The sequence below is a fragment of the Triturus cristatus genome, chromosome 8 (assembly GCF_964204655.1).
Source record: "Triturus cristatus chromosome 8, aTriCri1.1, whole genome shotgun sequence".
Taxonomy (NCBI): Eukaryota; Metazoa; Chordata; class Amphibia; order Caudata; family Salamandridae; genus Triturus; species Triturus cristatus.
Window position 1 is genome coordinate 738,400,358 of NC_140591.1, and position 17,217 is coordinate 738,417,574.

At 41.8% G+C, this 17,217-nt stretch overlaps 6 non-coding genes across 6 annotated transcripts; all 6 read right to left on the reverse strand.

Moving 5' to 3' along the window:
* Positions 1 to 2,015: 2,015 nt before the first annotated feature.
* TRNAP-UGG (transfer RNA proline (anticodon UGG)) lies at positions 2,016 to 2,087 on the reverse strand. The gene has a single exon. It is a non-coding gene; the product is annotated as a tRNA-Pro (tRNA).
* Positions 2,088 to 4,069: 1,982 nt separating this feature from the next.
* Positions 4,070 to 4,142, reverse strand: TRNAV-CAC (transfer RNA valine (anticodon CAC)). The gene has a single exon. It is a non-coding gene; the product is annotated as a tRNA-Val (tRNA).
* A 2,663-nt stretch (positions 4,143 to 6,805) lies between these two features.
* TRNAP-UGG (transfer RNA proline (anticodon UGG)) lies at positions 6,806 to 6,877 on the reverse strand. The gene has a single exon. It is a non-coding gene; the product is annotated as a tRNA-Pro (tRNA).
* A 1,970-nt stretch (positions 6,878 to 8,847) lies between these two features.
* Positions 8,848 to 8,920, reverse strand: TRNAV-CAC (transfer RNA valine (anticodon CAC)). The gene has a single exon. It is a non-coding gene; the product is annotated as a tRNA-Val (tRNA).
* A 5,053-nt stretch (positions 8,921 to 13,973) lies between these two features.
* On the reverse strand, positions 13,974 to 14,045 carry TRNAP-UGG (transfer RNA proline (anticodon UGG)). The gene has a single exon. It is a non-coding gene; the product is annotated as a tRNA-Pro (tRNA).
* A 1,970-nt stretch (positions 14,046 to 16,015) lies between these two features.
* TRNAV-CAC (transfer RNA valine (anticodon CAC)) lies at positions 16,016 to 16,088 on the reverse strand. Its single transcript has one exon. It is a non-coding gene; the product is annotated as a tRNA-Val (tRNA).
* Positions 16,089 to 17,217: the final 1,129 nt, after the last annotated feature.

Below are 17,217 nucleotides of genomic sequence, written 5' to 3' on the forward strand. Positions count from 1 at the left end.
CCTTCACTTTGTGCCAAAAAAAATACCAAGGTGAATACCTAGGCCACAGATTCAAGCTAAAGATCTTCCTGCTGAATGCAAGGCGCAATAAAAACTGCATATCGCTGGACTAAAGCATTCCTTGCATAGCCTCTAACATCATAACATAACTGAGCTGCTAGCAGCAAGCTAACCAATACCTTTCTGAAATGAGAATGACATGTGCTTATCGGCTCGATCAGGGCTCGATCAGGCGAGATTTAGAAAAGGTGGAAAGGGTCCAAGTGGATGCCCCTTCCTTTTTAGGGTGGGTCCTGCTGACTATCATAGGATTGCTTGTAAAAGTGGCCAGGGTCAGAGGAAAAGCTGCCAACACTTCTTAGCGTTCTCTATAGATGCAGCCATTTTCTGTGACTGTAATTTCGGCCTTTTCCCAGAAGTCTCTATTCTGCCTATGCAAATTAACAAAAGCAGTGCTTATTCCTCACTTGCTCAAATGTCCTTCCTGTCCAGAAAGCTCTGATTAAGCATGCTTATTTTCTTTTTCTGGGATATTTTAAATTGTTTCGCTGTCCAGTCTGTGGCAGTAGAAAGCTGCTTATGATGCCAGGTTTTGATGAATCCCCAAGGTACAAGTACAGAGGAATATATCAGTCTCTAGGATATGGAACTTTTAGCTAAAACATCACAATATGTGATGCTTGCCAAGAAAACACTACATTCTGGAGCGCTGATGATCAGAACATTCTGCTCCTGAAGGATAGAAAAGACAGCTTGATTGAAATAAAGTCTGTTTATATTGACGCTCTCTCTCTCCCTATATATACATACATGCGTACACACACACACACACACAGGTATGTCATGCATTTCTTCAGATTTGTTTCAACCATTTACCATTTATTGGAGAATCCCTACTTTTCAAGTGACTGCAAATGAAGTCATCTCTGGCACTTTTTGTGCAAAGTAAGAGACACACATGACACCTTTTTATAAAAGTCATCGGTTTCTTTGTTACTGTGTACTTTCAAAGCATGGGGCTTTCACACGTCAGGTAAACCTGATTACCACTACACAACAAAAGCAGATGCAGCTTTCTTATCTATGTCGTGATAGAACAGTTGTGAATTGAGTAGAAGAAGGGCCCTGATGTGATACTTATTACATTCAGCCTGTAAGATAGTCAAACATGCAGGCTAGGAAGGAAGATGCAAATATCAATGTATTAGAAAAACACCTAAAGGCGAGTGATATGCTTTCATTCATGCATGGCTAGGAAAAATCGCCATACTGTTGCAAACATTCTTACACCACCAACTGGAAATAAATGATTCTGACATTAAACGTAAAGGTGACAATGCATTTGTATCATCACCTTGAGAAGGATCATCTTGGAATTGAGCCGAGGGCCTCTGCACTCAAAGCCAGAAACACTCCACTAAAATAAGATTCCTGTTGGTGCCAACAATTCTCCATGTTAATGCTTGTTCTAGGTGAGCAGTGAACCGATTGCAGGGCTCTTTTGAAAGCAAGGTCTGAGAACCAACAGATACATCCACACGCCGATTACTTTAGTGTTTTGAGAGAATTCCCTTTCTTGGAACGAGATTGCATGAAATAATCTTCAGGGCTTGGACAATTCCATGGCAAAACGGCACCTATCAACATTGTAGCCAACACAATATAACAACTGTTTCTGCCCGGTTTCGAACCGGGGACCTTTCGCGTGTGAGGCAAACGTGATAACCACTACACTACAGAAACAGATACCTACAGTTGATTTTTCTGTAATGAAACTGCTCCGAACTGGCTATTCCATGGGCCTCTGGCTTTAGATTTCTTTCATGCAACCTGCCCGACATCCCTAGCTGAACGCTCGTACATGCCATGCAAGACCAGATGTTTGGTATTAGCTCAGACTGGGCAGGGCTGAAGCATGAGACTCTAGCAAAGAATTATCCACTACTGCAAAGAAAAAATTGATGTTGGTTTTGAAACGCAAACTTCAAAACAACTTGAAAAGAGTAAAAAGAAACGGGCTCGTCCGGGATTTGAACCCGGGACCTCTCGCACCCAAAGCGAGAATCATACCCCTAGACCAACGAGCCCTCAAAATCCTCTTACCTCTCAAAAGCTAATACCGGCTCTAAGCCCGCAATGAAGATCATGCTGGTATCTTTATGATGCTTGGTCTGTGAATACGCATGAAAGTCAGTCTCAACTTACCCTTTCTCAAACGATAGCACTATCATTTACAAGTGTCTCCTTTTATTCCGTCCCAGCTTTGGACACGTCTTACAGGAAGTCAGCCCTTATTTATATATTTCTTCAGTGGCTGAAGCTTAATGAGAAAGAGTAACAAGTTGTTCATAACAACATAAGAAACACATTGTGCATTTTCTCTTAAATACTCCTTCACTTTGTGCCAAAAGAAATACCAAGGTGAATACCTAGGCCACAGATTCAAGCTAAAGATCTTCCTGCTGAATGCAAGGCGCAATAAAAACTGCATATCGCTGGACTAAAGCATTCCATGCATAGCCTCTAACATCATAACATAACTGAGCTGCTAGCAGCAAGCTAACCAATACCTTTCTGAAATGAGAATGACATGTGCTTATCTGCTCAATCAGTGCTCAATCAGGCTCGATCAGGCGAGATTTAGAAAAGGTGGAAAGGGTCCAAGTGGATGCCCCTTCCTTTTTAGGGTGGGTCCTGCTGACTATCATAGGATTGCTTGTAAAAGTGGCCAGGGTCAGAGGAAAAGCTGCCAACACTTCTTAGCGTTCTCTATAGATGCAGCCATTTTCTGTGACTGTAATTTCGGCCTTTTCCCAGAAGTCTCTATTCTGCCTATGCAAATTAACAAAAGCAGTGCTTATTCCTCACTTGCTCAAATGTCCTTCCTGTCCAGAAAGCTCTGATTAAGCATGCTTATTTTCTTTTTCTGGGATATTTTAAATTGTTTCGCTGTCCAGTCTGTGGCAGTAGAAAGCTGCTTATGATGCCAGGTTTTGATGAATCCCCAAGGTACAAGTACAGAGGAATATATCGGTCTGTAGGATATGGAACTTTTAGCTAACACATCACAATATGTGATGCTTGCCAAGAAAACACTACATTCTGGAGCGCTGATGATCAGAACATTCTGCTCCTGAAGGATAGAAAAGACAGCTTGATTGAAATAAAGTCTGTTTATATTGACGCTCTCTCTCTCCCTATATATACATACATGCATACACACACACACACACAGGTATGTCATGCATTTCTTCAGATTTGTTTCAACCATTTACCATTTATTGGAGAATCCCTACTTTTCAAGTGACTGCAAATGAAGTCATCTCTGGCACTTTTTGTGCAAAGTAAGAGACACACATGACACCTTTTTATAAAAGTCATCGGTTTCTTTGTTACTGTGTACTTTCAAAGCATGGGGCTTTCACACGTCAGGTAAACCTGATTACCACTACACAACAAAAGCAGATGCAGCTTTCTTATCTATGTCGTGATAGAACAGTTGTGAATTGAGTAGAAGAAGGGCCCTGATGTGATACTTATTACATGCAGCCTGTAAGATAGTCAAACATGCAGGCTAGGAAGGCAGATGCAAATATCAATGTATTAGAAAAACACCTAAAGGCGAGTGATATGCTTTCATTCATGCATGGCTAGGAAAAATCGCCATACTGTTGCAAACATTCTTACACCACCAACTGGAAATAAATGATTCTGACATTAAACGTAAAGGTGACAATGCATTTGTATCATCACCCTGAGAAGGATCATCTTGGAATTGAGCCGAGGGCCTCTGCACTCAAAGTCAGAAACACTCCACTAAAATAAGATTCCTGTTGGTGCCAACAATTCTCCATGTTAATGCTTGTTCTAGGTGAGCAGTGAACCGATTGCAGGGCTCTTTTGAAAGCAAGGTCTGAGAACCAACAGATACATCCACACGCCGATTACTTTAGTGTTTTGAGAGAATTCCCTTTCTTGGAACGAGATTGCATGAAATAATCTTCAGGGCTTGGACAATTCCATGGCAAAACGGCACCTATCAACATTGTAGCCAACACAATATAACAACTGTTTCTGCCCGGTTTCGAACCGGGGACCTTTCGCGTGTGAGGCGAACGTGATAACCACTACACTACAGAAACAGATACCTACAGTTGATTTTTCTGTAATGAAACTGCTCCGAACTGGCTATTCCATGGGCCTCTGGCTTTAGATTTCTTTCATGCAACCTGCCCGACATCCCTAGCTGAACGCTCGTACATGCCATGCAAGACCAGATGTTTGGTATTAGCTCAGACTGGGCAGGGCTGAAGCATGAGACTCTAGCAAAGAATTATCCACTACTGCAAAGAAAAAATTGATGTTGGTTTTGAAACGCAAACTTCAAAACAACTTGAAAAGAGTACCAAGAAAAGGGCTCGTCCGGGATTTGAACCTGGGACCTCTCGCACCCAAAGCGAGAATCATACCCCTAGACCAACGAGCCCTCAAAATCCTCTTACCTCTCAAAAGCTAATACCGGCTCTAAGCCCGCAATGAAGATCATGCTGGTATCTTTATGATGCTTGGTCTGTGAATACGCATGAAAGTCAGTCTCAACTTACCCTTTCTCAAACGATAGCACTATCATTTACAAGTGTCTCCTTTTATTCCGTCCCAGCTTTGGACACGTCTTACAGGAAGTCAGCCCTTATTTATATATTTCTGCAGTGGCTGAAGCTTAATGAGAAAGAGTAACAAGTTGTTCATAACAACATAAGAAACACATTGTGCATTTTCTCTCAAATACTCCTTCACTTTGTGCCAAAAAAAGTACCAAGGTGAATACCTAGGCCACAGATTCAAGCTAAAGATCTTCCTGCTGAATGCAAGGCGCAATAAAAACTGCATATCGCTGGACTAAAGCATTCCTTGCATAGCCTCTAACATCATAACATAACTGAGCTGCTGGCAGCAAGCTAACCAATACCTTTCTGAAATGAGAATGACATGTGCTTATCGGCTCGATCAGGGCTCGATCAGGCGAGATTTAGAAAAGGTGGAAAGGGTCCAAGTGGATGCCCCTTCCTTTTTAGGGTGGGTCCTGCTGACTATCATAGGATTGCTTGTAAAAGTGGCCAGGGTCAGAGGAAAAGCTGCCAACACTTCTTAGCGTTCTCTATAGATGCAGCCATTTTCTGTGACTGTAATTTCGGCCTTTTCCCAGAAGTCTCTATTCTGCCTATGCAAATTAACAAAAGCAGTGCTTATTCCTCACTTGCTCAAATGTCCTTCCTGTCCAGAAAGCTCTGATTAAGCATGCTTATTTTCTTTTTCTGGGATATTTTAAATTGTTTCGCTGTCCAGTCTGTGGCAGTAGAAAGCTGCTTATGATGCCAGGTTTTGATGAATCCCCAAGGTACAAGTACAGAGGAATATATCAGTCTCTAGGATATGGAACTTTTAGCTAAAACATCACAATATGTGATGCTTGCCAAGAAAACACTACATTCTGGAGCGCTGATGATCAGAACATTCTGCTCCTGAAGGATAGAAAAGACAGCTTGATTGAAATAAAGTCTGTTTATATTGACGCTCTCTCTCTCCCTATATATACATACATGCGTACACACACACACACACACAGGTATGTCATGCATTTCTTCAGATTTGTTTCAACCATTTACCATTTATTGGAGAATCCCTACTTTTCAAGTGACTGCAAATGAAGTCATCTCTGGCACTTTTTGTGCAAAGTAAGAGACACACATGACACCTTTTTATAAAAGTCATCGGTTTCTTTGTTACTGTGTACTTTCAAAGCATGGGGCTTTCACACGTCAGGTAAACCTGATTACCACTACACAACAAAAGCAGATGCAGCTTTCTTATCTATGTCGTGATAGAACAGTTGTGAATTGAGTAGAAGAAGGGCCCTGATGTGATACTTATTACATGCAGCCTGTAAGATAGTCAAACATGCAGGCTAGGAAGGAAGATGCAAATATCAATGTATTAGAAAAACACCTAAAGGCGAGTGATATGCTTTCATTCATGCATGGCTAGGAAAAATCGCCATACTGTTGCAAACATTCTTACACCACCAACTGGAAATAAATGATTCTGACATTAAACGTAAAGGTGACAATGCATTTGTATCATCACCTTGAGAAGGATCATCTTGGAATTGAGCCGAGGGCCTCTGCACTCAAAGCCAGAAACACTCCACTAAAATAAGATTCCTGTTGGTGCCAACAATTCTCCATGTTAATGCTTGTTCTAGGTGAGCAGTGAACCGATTGCAGGGCTCTTTTGAAAGCAAGGTCTGAGAACCAACAGATACATCCACACGCCGATTACTTTAGTGTTTTGAGAGAATTCCCTTTCTTGGAACGAGATTGCATGAAATAATCTTCAGGGCTTGGACAATTCCATGGCAAAACGGCACCTATCAACATTGTAGCCAACACAATATAACAACTGTTTCTGCCCGGTTTCGAACCGGGGACCTTTCGCGTGTGAGGCAAACGTGATAACCACTACACTACAGAAACAGATACCTACAGTTGATTTTTCTGTAATGAAACTGCTCCGAACTGGCTATTCCATGGGCCTCTGGCTTTAGATTTCTTTCATGCAACCTGCCCGACATCCCTAGCTGAACGCTCGTACATGCCATGCAAGACCAGATGTTTGGTATTAGCTCAGACTGGGCAGGGCTGAAGCATGAGACTCTAGCAAAGAATTATCCACTACTGCAAAGAAAAAATTGATGTTGGTTTTGAAACGCAAACTTCAAAACAACTTGAAAAGAGTACCAAGAAAAGGGCTCGTCCGGGATTTGAACCCGGGACCTCTCGCACCCAAAGCGAGAATCATACCCCTAGACCAACGAGCCCTCAAAATCCTCTTACCTCTCAAAAGCTAATACCGGCTCTAAGCCCGCAATGAAGATCATGCTGGTATCTTTATGATGCTTGGTCTGTGAATACGCATGAAAGTCAGTCTCAACTTACCCTTTCTCAAACGATAGCACTATCATTTACAAGTGTCTCCTTTTATTCCGTCCCAGCTTTGGACACGTCTTACAGGAAGTCAGCCCTTATTTATATATTTCTTCAGTGGCTGAAGCTTAATGAGAAAGAGTAACAAGTTGTTCATAACAACATAAGAAACACATTGTGCATTTTCTCTTAAATACTCCTTCACTTTGTGCCAAAAGAAATACCAAGGTGAATACCTAGGCCACAGATTCAAGCTAAAGATCTTCCTGCTGAATGCAAGGCGCAATAAAAACTGCATATCGCTGGACTAAAGCATTCCTTGCATAGCCTCTAACATCATAACATAACTGAGCTGCTAGCAGCAAGCTAACCAATACCTTTCTGAAATGAGAATGACATGTGCTTATCTGCTCAATCAGTGCTCGATCAGGCTCGATTTAGAAAAGGTGGAAAGGGTCCAAGTGGATGCCCCTTCCTTTTTAGGGTGGGTCCTGCTGACTATCATAGGATTGCTTGTAAAAGTGGCCAGGGTCAGAGGAAAAGCTGCCAACACTTCTTAGCGTTCTCTATAGATGCAGCCATTTTCTGTGACTGTAATTTCGGCCTTTTCCCAGAAGTCTCTATTCTGCCTATGCAAATTAACAAAAGCAGTGCTTATTCCTCACTTGCTCAAATGTCCTTCCTGTCCAGAAAGCTCTGATTAAGCATGCTTATTTTCTTTTTCTGGGATATTTTAAATTGTTTCGCTGTCCAGTCTGTGGCAGTAGAAAGCTGCTTATGATGCCAGGTTTTGATGAATCCCCAAGGTACAAGTACAGAGGAATATATCGGTCTGTAGGATATGGAACTTTTAGCTAACACATCACAATATGTGATGCTTGCCAAGAAAACACTACATTCTGGAGCGCTGATGATCAGAACATTCTGCTCCTGAAGGATAGAAAAGACAGCTTGATTGAAATAAAGTCTGTTTATATTGACGCTCTCTCTCTCCCTATATATACATACATGCATACACACACACACACAGGTATGTCATGCATTTCTTCAGATTTGTTTCAACCATTTACCATTTATTGGAGAATCCCTACTTTTCAAGTGACTGCAAATGAAGTCATCTCTGGCACTTTTTGTGCAAAGTAAGAGACACACATGACACCTTTTTATAAAAGTCATCGGTTTCTTTGTTACTGTGTACTTTCAAAGCATGGGGCTTTCACACGTCAGGTAAACCTGATTACCACTACACAACAAAAGCAGATGCAGCTTTCTTATCTATGTCGTGATAGAACAGTTGTGAATTGAGTAGAAGAAGGGCCCTGATGTGATACTTATTACATGCAGCCTGTAAGATAGTCAAACATGCAGGCTAGGAAGGCAGATGCAAATATCAATGTATTAGAAAAACACCTAAAGGCGAGTGATATGCTTTCATTCATGCATGGCTAGGAAAAATCGCCATACTGTTGCAAACATTCTTACACCACCAACTGGAAATAAATGATTCTGACATTAAACGTAAAGGTGACAATGCATTTGTATCATCACCCTGAGAAGGATCATCTTGGAATTGAGCCGAGGGCCTCTGCACTCAAAGCCAGAAACACTCCACTAAAATAAGATTCCTGTTGGTGCCAACAATTCTCCATGTTAATGCTTGTTCTAGGTGAGCAGTGAACCGATTGCAGGGCTCTTTTGAAAGCAAGGTCTGAGAACCAACAGATACATCCACACGCCGATTTCTTTAGTGTTTTGAGAGAATTCCCTTTCTTAGAACGAGATTGCATGAAATAATCTTCAGGGCTTGGACAATTCCATGGCAAAACGGCACCTATCAACATTGTGGCCAACACAATATAACAACTGTTTCTGCCCGGTTTCGAACCGGGGACCTTTCGCGTGTGAGGCGAACGTGATAACCACTACACTACAGAAACAGATACCTACAGTTGATTTTTCTGTAATGAAACTGCTCCGAACTGGCTATTCCATGGGCCTCTGGCTTTAGATTTCTTTCATGCAACCTGCCCGACATCCCTAGCTGAACGCTCGTACATGCCATGCAAGACCAGATGTTTGGTATTAGCTCAGACTGGGCAGGGCTGAAGCATGAGACTCTAGCAAAGAATTATCCACTACTGCAAAGAAAAAATTGATGTTGGTTTTGAAACGCAAACTTCAAAACAACTTGAAAAGAGTACCAAGAAAAGGGCTCGTCCGGGATTTGAACCTGGGACCTCTCGCACCCAAAGCGAGAATCATACCCCTAGACCAACGAGCCCTCAAAATCCTCTTACCTCTCAAAAGCTAATACCGGCTCTAAGCCCGCAATGAAGATCATGCTGGTATCTTTATGATGCTTGGTCTGTGAATACGCATGAAAGTCAGTCTCAACTTACCCTTTCTCAAACGATAGCACTATCATTTACAAGTGTCTCCTTTTATTCCGTCCCAGCTTTGGACACGTCTTACAGGAAGTCAGCCCTTATTTATATATTTCTGCAGTGGCTGAAGCTTAATGAGAAAGAGTAACAAGTTGTTCATAACAACATAAGAAACACATTGTGCATTTTCTCTCAAATACTCCTTCACTTTGTGCCAAAAAAAATACCAAGGTGAATACCTAGGCCACAGATTCAAGCTAAAGATCTTCCTGCTGAATGCAAGGCGCAATAAAAACTGCATATCGCTGGACTAAAGCATTCCTTGCATAGCCTCTAACATCATAACATAACTGAGCTGCTAGCAGCAAGCTAACCAATACCTTTCTGAAATGAGAATGACATGTGCTTATCGGCTCGATCAGGGCTCGATCAGGCGAGATTTAGAAAAGGTGGAAAGGGTCCAAGTGGATGCCCCTTCCTTTTTAGGGTGGGTCCTGCTGACTATCATAGGATTGCTTGTAAAAGTGGCCAGGGTCAGAGGAAAAGCTGCCAACACTTCTTAGCGTTCTCTATAGATGCAGCCATTTTCTGTGACTGTAATTTCGGCCTTTTCCCAGAAGTCTCTATTCTGCCTATGCAAATTAACAAAAGCAGTGCTTATTCCTCACTTGCTCAAATGTCCTTCCTGTCCAGAAAGCTCTGATTAAGCATGCTTATTTTCTTTTTCTGGGATATTTTAAATTGTTTCGCTGTCCAGTCTGTGGCAGTAGAAAGCTGCTTATGATGCCAGGTTTTGATGAATCCCCAAGGTACAAGTACAGAGGAATATATCAGTCTCTAGGATATGGAACTTTTAGCTAAAACATCACAATATGTGATGCTTGCCAAGAAAACACTACATTCTGGAGCGCTGATGATCAGAACATTCTGCTCCTGAAGGATAGAAAAGACAGCTTGATTGAAATAAAGTCTGTTTATATTGACGCTCTCTCTCTCCCTATATATACATACATGCGTACACACACACACACACACAGGTATGTCATGCATTTCTTCAGATTTGTTTCAACCATTTACCATTTATTGGAGAATCCCTACTTTTCAAGTGACTGCAAATGAAGTCATCTCTGGCACTTTTTGTGCAAAGTAAGAGACACACATGACACCTTTTTATAAAAGTCATCGGTTTCTTTGTTACTGTGTACTTTCAAAGCATGGGGCTTTCACACGTCAGGTAAACCTGATTACCACTACACAACAAAAGCAGATGCAGCTTTCTTATCTATGTCGTGATAGAACAGTTGTGAATTGAGTAGAAGAAGGGCCCTGATGTGATACTTATTACATGCAGCCTGTAAGATAGTCAAACATGCAGGCTAGGAAGGAAGATGCAAATATCAATGTATTAGAAAAACCCCTAAAGGCGAGTGATATGCTTTCATTCATGCATGGCTAGGAAAAATCGCCATACTGTTGCAAACATTCTTACACCACCAACTGGAAATAAATGATTCTGACATTAAACGTAAAGGTGACAATGCATTTGTATCATCACCTTGAGAAGGATCATCTTGGAATTGAGCCGAGGGCCTCTGCACTCAAAGCCAGAAACACTCCACTAAAATAAGATTCCTGTTGGTGCCAACAATTCTCCATGTTAATGCTTGTTCTAGGTGAGCAGTGAACCGATTGCAGGGCTCTTTTGAAAGCAAGGTCTGAGAACCAACAGATACATCCACACGCCGATTATTTAGTGTTTTGAGAGAATTCCCTTTCTTGGAACGAGATTGCATGAAATAATCTTCAGGGCTTGGACAATTCCATGGCAAAACGGCACCTATCAACATTGTAGCCAACACAATATAACAACTGTTTCTGCCCGGTTTCGAACCGGGGACCTTTCGCGTGTGAGGAAAACGTGATAACCACTACACTACAGAAACAGATACTTACAGTTGATTTTTCTGTAATGAAACTGCTCCGAACTGGCTATTCCATGGGCCTCTGGCTTTAGATTTCTTTCATGCAACCTGCCCGACATCCCTAGCTGAACGCTCGTACATGCCATGCAAGACCAGATGTTTGGTATTAGCTCAGACTGGGCAGGGCTGAAGCATGAGACTCTAGCAAAGAATTATCCACTACTGCAAAGAAAAAATTGATGTTGGTTTTGAAACGCAAACTTCAAAACAACTTGAAAAGAGTACCAAGAAAAGGGCTCGTCCGGGATTTGAACCTGGGACCTCTCGCACCCAAAGCGAGAATCATACCCCTAGACCAACGAGCCCTCAAAATCCTCTTACCTCTCAAAAGCTAATACCGGCTCTAAGCCCGCAATGAAGATCATGCTGGTATCTTTATGATGCTTGGTCTGTGAATACGCATGAAAGTCAGTCTCAACTTACCCTTTCTCAAACGATAGCACTATCATTTACAAGTGTCTCCTTTTATTCCGTCCCAGCTTTGGACACGTCTTACAGGAAGTCAGCCCTTATTTATATATTTCTGCAGTGGCTGAAGCTTAATGAGAAAGAGTAACAAGTTGTTCATAACAACATAAGAAACACATTGTGCATTTTCTCTCAAATACTCCTTCACTTTGTGCCAAAAAAAATACCAAGGTGAATACCTAGGCCACAGATTCAAGCTAAAGATCTTCCTGCTGAATGCAAGGCGCAATAAAAACTGCATATCGCTGGACTAAAGCATTCCTTGCATAGCCTCTAACATCATAACATAACTGAGCTGCTAGCAGCAAGCTAACCAATACCTTTCTGAAATGAGAATGACATGTGCTTATCGGCTCGATCAGGGCTCGATCAGGCGAGATTTAGAAAAGGTGGAAAGGGTCCAAGTGGATGCCCCTTCCTTTTTAGGGTGGGTCCTGCTGACTATCATAGGATTGCTTGTAAAAGTGGCCAGGGTCAGAGGAAAAGCTGCCAACACTTCTTAGCGTTCTCTATAGATGCAGCCATTTTCTGTGACTGTAATTTCGGCCTTTTCCCAGAAGTCTCTATTCTGCCTATGCAAATTAACAAAAGCAGTGCTTATTCCTCACTTGCTCAAATGTCCTTCCTGTCCAGAAAGCTCTGATTAAGCATGCTTATTTTCTTTTTCTGGGATATTTTAAATTGTTTCGCTGTCCAGTCTGTGGCAGTAGAAAGCTGCTTATGATGCCAGGTTTTGATGAATCCCCAAGGTACAAGTACAGAGGAATATATCAGTCTCTAGGATATGGAACTTTTAGCTAAAACATCACAATATGTGATGCTTGCCAAGAAAACACTACATTCTGGAGCGCTGATGATCAGAACATTCTGCTCCTGAAGGATAGAAAAGACAGCTTGATTGAAATAAAGTCTGTTTATATTGACGCTCTCTCTCTCCCTATATATACATACATGCGTACACACACACACACACACAGGTATGTCATGCATTTCTTCAGATTTGTTTCAACCATTTACCATTTATTGGAGAATCCCTACTTTTCAAGTGACTGCAAATGAAGTCATCTCTGGCACTTTTTGTGCAAAGTAAGAGACACATATGACACCTTTTTATAAAAGTCATCGGTTTCTTTGTTACTGTGTACTTTCAAAGCATGGGGCTTTCACACGTCAGGTAAACCTGATTACCACTACACAACAAAAGCAGATGCAGCTTTCTTATCTATGTCGTGATAGAACAGTTGTGAATTGAGTAGAAGAAGGGCCCTGATGTGATACTTATTACATGCAGCCTGTAAGATAGTCAAACATGCAGGCTAGGAAGGAAGATGCAAATATCAATGTATTAGAAAAACACCTAAAGGCGAGTGATATGCTTTCATTCATGCATGGCTAGGAAAAATCGCCATACTGTTGCAAACATTCTTACACCACCAACTGGAAATAAATGATTCTGACATTAAACGTAAAGGTGACAATGCATTTGTATCATCACCTTGAGAAGGATCATCTTGGAATTGAGCCGAGGGCCTCTGCACTCAAAGCCAGAAACACTCCACTAAAATAAGATTCCTGTTGGTGCCAACAATTCTCCATGTTAATGCTTGTTCTAGGTGAGCAGTGAACCGATTGCAGGGCTCTTTTGAAAGCAAGGTCTGAGAACCAACAGATACATCCACACGCCGATTACTTTAGTGTTTTGAGAGAATTCCCTTTCTTGGAACGAGATTGCATGAAATAATCTTCAGGGCTTGGACAATTCCATGGCAAAACGGCACCTATCAACATTGTAGCCAACACAATATAACAACTGTTTCTGCCCGGTTTCGAACCGGGGACCTTTCGCGTGTGAGGCAAACGTGATAACCACTACACTACAGAAACAGATACCTACAGTTGATTTTTCTGTAATGAAACTGCTCCGAACTGGCTATTCCATGGGCCTCTGGCTTTAGATTTCTTTCATGCAACCTGCCCGACATCCCTAGCTGAACGCTCGTACATGCCATGCAAGACCAGATGTTTGGTATTAGCTCAGACTGGGCAGGGCTGAAGCATGAGACTCTAGCAAAGAATTATCCACTACTGCAAAGAAAAAATTGATGTTGGTTTTGAAACGCAAACTTCAAAACAACTTGAAAAGAGTACCAAGAAAAGGGCTCGTCCGGGATTTGAACCCGGGACCTCTCGCACCCAAAGCGAGAATCATACCCCTAGACCAACGAGCCCTCAAAATCCTCTTACCTCTCAAAAGCTAATACCGGCTCTAAGCCCGCAATGAAGATCATGCTGGTATCTTTATGATGCTTGGTCTGTGAATACGCATGAAAGTCAGTCTCAACTTACCCTTTCTCAAACGATAGCACTATCATTTACAAGTGTCTCCTTTTATTCCGTCCCAGCTTTGGACACGTCTTACAGGAAGTCAGCCCTTATTTATATATTTCTTCAGTGGCTGAAGCTTAATGAGAAAGAGTAACAAGTTGTTCATAACAACATAAGAAACACATTGTGCATTTTCTCTTAAATACTCCTTCACTTTGTGCCAAAAGAAATACCAAGGTGAATACCTAGGCCACAGATTCAAGCTAAAGATCTTCCTGCTGAATGCAAGGCGCAATAAAAACTGCATATCGCTGGACTAAAGCATTCCTTGCATAGCCTCTAACATCATAACATAACTGAGCTGCTAGCAGCAAGCTAACCAATACCTTTCTGAAATGAGAATGACATGTGCTTATCTGCTCAATCAGTGCTCGATCAGGCTCGATTTAGAAAAGGTGGAAAGGGTCCAAGTGGATGCCCCTTCCTTTTTAGGGTGGGTCCTGCTGACTATCATAGGATTGCTTGTAAAAGTGGCCAGGGTCAGAGGAAAAGCTGCCAACACTTCTTAGCGTTCTCTATAGATGCAGCCATTTTCTGTGACTGTAATTTCGGCCTTTTCCCAGAAGTCTCTATTCTGCCTATGCAAATTAACAAAAGCAGTGCTTATTCCTCACTTGCTCAAATGTCCTTCCTGTCCAGAAAGCTCTGATTAAGCATGCTTATTTTCTTTTTCTGGGATATTTTAAATTGTTTCGCTGTCCAGTCTGTGGCAGTAGAAAGCTGCTTATGATGCCAGGTTTTGATGAATCCCCAAGGTACAAGTACAGAGGAATATATCGGTCTGTAGGATATGGAACTTTTAGCTAACACATCACAATATGTGATGCTTGCCAAGAAAACACTACATTCTGGAGCGCTGATGATCAGAACATTCTGCTCCTGAAGGATAGAAAAGACAGCTTGATTGAAATAAAGTCTGTTTATATTGACGCTCTCTCTCTCCCTATATATACATACATGCATACACACACACACACAGGTATGTCATGCATTTCTTCAGATTTGTTTCAACCATTTACCATTTATTGGAGAATCCCTACTTTTCAAGTGACTGCAAATGAAGTCATCTCTGGCACTTTTTGTGCAAAGTAAGAGACACACATGACACCTTTTTATAAAAGTCATCGGTTTCTTTGTTACTGTGTACTTTCAAAGCATGGGGCTTTCACACGTCAGGTAAACCTGATTACCACTACACAACAAAAGCAGATGCAGCTTTCTTATCTATGTCGTGATAGAACAGTTGTGAATTGAGTAGAAGAAGGGCCCTGATGTGATACTTATTACATGCAGCCTGTAAGATAGTCAAACATGCAGGCTAGGAAGGCAGATGCAAATATCAATGTATTAGAAAAACACCTAAAGGCGAGTGATATGCTTTCATTCATGCATGGCTAGGAAAAATCGCCATACTGTTGCAAACATTCTTACACCACCAACTGGAAATAAATGATTCTGACATTAAACGTAAAGGTGACAATGCATTTGTATCATCACCCTGAGAAGGATCATCTTGGAATTGAGCCGAGGGCCTCTGCACTCAAAGCCAGAAACACTCCACTAAAATAAGATTCCTGTTGGTGCCAACAATTCTCCATGTTAATGCTTGTTCTAGGTGAGCAGTGAACCGATTGCAGGGCTCTTTTGAAAGCAAGGTCTGAGAACCAACAGATACATCCACACGCCGATTTCTTTAGTGTTTTGAGAGAATTCCCTTTCTTAGAACGAGATTGCATGAAATAATCTTCAGGGCTTGGACAATTCCATGGCAAAACGGCACCTATCAACATTGTAGCCAACACAATATAACAACTGTTTCTGCCCGGTTTCGAACCGGGGACCTTTCGCGTGTGAGGCGAACGTGATAACCACTACACTACAGAAACAGATACCTACAGTTGATTTTTCTGTAATGAAACTGCTCCGAACTGGCTATTCCATGGGCCTCTGGCTTTAGATTTCTTTCATGCAACCTGCCCGACATCCCTAGCTGAACGCTCGTACATGCCATGCAAGACCAGATGTTTGGTATTAGCTCAGACTGGGCAGGGCTGAAGCATGAGACTCTAGCAAAGAATTATCCACTACTGCAAAGAAAAAATTGATGTTGGTTTTGAAACGCAAACTTCAAAACAACTTGAAAAGAGTACCAAGAAAAGGGCTCGTCCGGGATTTGAACCTGGGACCTCTCGCACCCAAAGCGAGAATCATACCCCTAGACCAACGAGCCCTCAAAATCCTCTTACCTCTCAAAAGCTAATACCGGCTCTAAGCCCGCAATGAAGATCATGCTGGTATCTTTATGATGCTTGGTCTGTGAATACGCATGAAAGTCAGTCTCAACTTACCCTTTCTCAAACGATAGCACTATCATTTACAAGTGTCTCCTTTTATTCCGTCCCAGCTTTGGACACGTCTTACAGGAAGTCAGCCCTTATTTATATATTTCTGCAGTGGCTGAAGCTTAATGAGAAAGAGTAACAAGTTGTTCATAACAACATAAGAAACACATTGTGCATTTTCTCTCAAATACTCCTTCACTTTGTGCCAAAAAAAATACCAAGGTGAATACCTAGGCCACAGATTCAAGCTAAAGATCTTCCTGCTGAATGCAAGGCGCAATAAAAACTGCATATCGCTGGACTAAAGCATTCCTTGCATAGCCTCTAACATCATAACATAACTGAGCTGCTAGCAGCAAGCTAACCAATACCTTTCTGAAATGAGAATGACATGTGCTTATCGGCTCGATCAGGGCTCGATCAGGCGAGATTTAGAAAAGGTGGAAAGGGTCCAAGTGGATGCCCCTTCCTTTTTAGGGTGGGTCCTGCTGACTATCATAGGATTGCTTGTAAAAGTGGCCAGGGTCAGAGGAAAAGCTGCCAACACTTCTTAGCGTTCTCTATAGATGCAGCCATTTTCTGTGACTGTAATTTCGGCCTTTTCCCAGAAGTCTCTATTCTGCCTATGCAAATTAACAAAAGCAGTGCTTATTCCTCACTTGCTCAAATGTCC